At 56.8% G+C, this 1981-nt stretch overlaps 1 pseudogene; it reads right to left on the bottom strand.

Moving 5' to 3' along the window:
- Window positions 1–142: 142 nt before the first annotated feature.
- On the bottom strand, window positions 143–1148 carry LOC112617984 (annotated as a pseudogene).
- Window positions 1149–1981: the final 833 nt, after the last annotated feature.

Raw genomic sequence — 1981 nt, 5'->3', positions numbered from 1 at the left:
CGCACACCCTTAGGAAGGCTAGATGTCTATTCCGCCCCCAAGCCCCATCGGGCCCCAGCTCGCCACTCCAAATCCCTCCTGGCGTGAGCGAGGAAGTGCCCTGAGGATGACACGCCAGCTACACCCTCCTGCCCCGGAGGACCTAGCTTTCAGCATAGGCCACCTGGCCACCAGTTCCACAGCCCTGCTATAGTCCACTACTCTTCCTTTCTTCCGTGAGGTCCTCCTGGTGCCCCTCCCCTCCCTTCTGCTCCTTCAGCTCCACGCTGCCCTTCTGCTGCCACTGGCCCTAGAGCCCACACAGCCTCCTCAGCAGCCCGTGAAAGTTGGCTTGGAACCCGGAGGAGTAGACAAGGGGGTCGACATAGGAGTTCAGGGTGCTGAGAAGCATCACGTAGGTCCTCCACATCGTGCTTTCACCCTGGACAAAGCCCATGACATGTGCAAAGGCCCAAAGCAAACAAGAAAGTTGAGCAGTGTGGCTGCCACCAACCCCGCCACCCTTCTCTGCCAGCGGTGGCTGCCCCGCCTGCCGAGGATCCACACCAGGTGGCTGTAGCAGCAGTTGGTGATGATCAAGGGGACCACAAAGAGGGCCATGACCATCTCCAGCCACACAGGCAGGAGGATGACCAGCTGGTCCTCCTGGAACTCCATGTAGCAGGTGTCAATGGTATTCTGCCTATGGGAGGAGTTCCTTGAGAATTCCATGACGTAGACCACGCTGCAGTGAGCAGAAGACAGCAGCCAGCAGGCCACACTCACCAGACCTGCCTGTCCCAGCCTCGGCCGGGTCTTGTACCATAGCGGGTGGGCCACGCTCAGGAAGCGCTCAATGCTCACGGCTGTCGGGAAGAGGGCAGTGAGATAGACGGCAGTGAAGAAAATGAATCCGGAGAGCGGGCAGAGGATGAAAGGCAGGGGCCAGCGCATGCCACTGGCCGCCTCCACCATGCGAAAGGGAGGAGGTCCGAGGCGGTCAGGTTGAGCAGGAGCACGTCCACGGCCACCGGGCGGCACTGCAGCTTGCCGAAGACTACCAGGGCCAGCAGGTTGAGGGGGAGCCCCACCAGGAAAGTGAGAAGGTACACAGAAAAGGCGAGCCAGGGATTGCCGGAGAAGTAGGACTTGTCGGGGCCTGCACCCATGGTGGTGGCCACTGGTGAGAGAGAGTGACATGGAGTTGGTAGCGGGGGGCCTTCCTGCCCCTGGCCAGCAGCATCTCACCCAAAAGGGCACGTGGTCACTACACCCACCCCTCTTGTCTCCGGGTATCTTCCAGGCGGGGTCAGCCTGCCTGTCTTCCTGAACATGCCCTGTCCCCTGTCTCTTCCCCAGCAAAGAAGCACCAAGATGCTCCTCCACCCAGCCCCTCGGGCCCAGGCTCACCTGCTTCTTTGAGACCCAAATGCTCCGCCGCACAGCACCTTGCTGTCTCTCCAGACCTAGTGCGGTTGGCTATTTATCCGGCAGAACTGATAAAGACCTGGCCGTGCCCATGATATCACTCACTGTTGAGCAGTGGCACAAAGACACCTTGAGCTCCATTGCCAGGGCTGGTCGGTATGCAAAAAGGGGAACAAATTCCACAACTGCGTGCCTCCCTCCTCACGCAGCCTCAGCTGGGATGCTCTAAACAGGCCCCAGCCGACGTCTTCTTCCCCTCCCCTCTCCTCCACTTGAATTCTGTCTGCTTCTCTAGAATGGCACTTATCCAGTTTGCCTTGTAAGGGCACAAAGCATGAGGCAGTGACAGACTGGACTCCGTGAGGTCTGTTCCTTCCTGACTTTGTGATTTGGGGGAAGTGATGTGTCTCTGCTTTCTCCCCTACAGGATAGGGATCATCATAGTACCCGTATCCTATTTCAAAGCATGAACACATGCAGATTAAAACATATATACAGGTAGATTAAAATGTGAATAATGTAGGTCAATTGCTTTTTGGAAATATTTTTTTTTTTTTTTTTTTTTTTTTTTTTG

Source organism: Theropithecus gelada, unplaced genomic scaffold (genome assembly GCF_003255815.1).
Source record: "Theropithecus gelada isolate Dixy unplaced genomic scaffold, Tgel_1.0 HiC_scaffold_732, whole genome shotgun sequence".
In the NCBI taxonomy this organism is placed as follows: domain Eukaryota; kingdom Metazoa; phylum Chordata; class Mammalia; order Primates; family Cercopithecidae; genus Theropithecus; species Theropithecus gelada.
The sequence above is the reverse complement of the archived record's forward strand: the minus strand, read 5'-3'. Positions and strand labels throughout refer to the sequence as shown.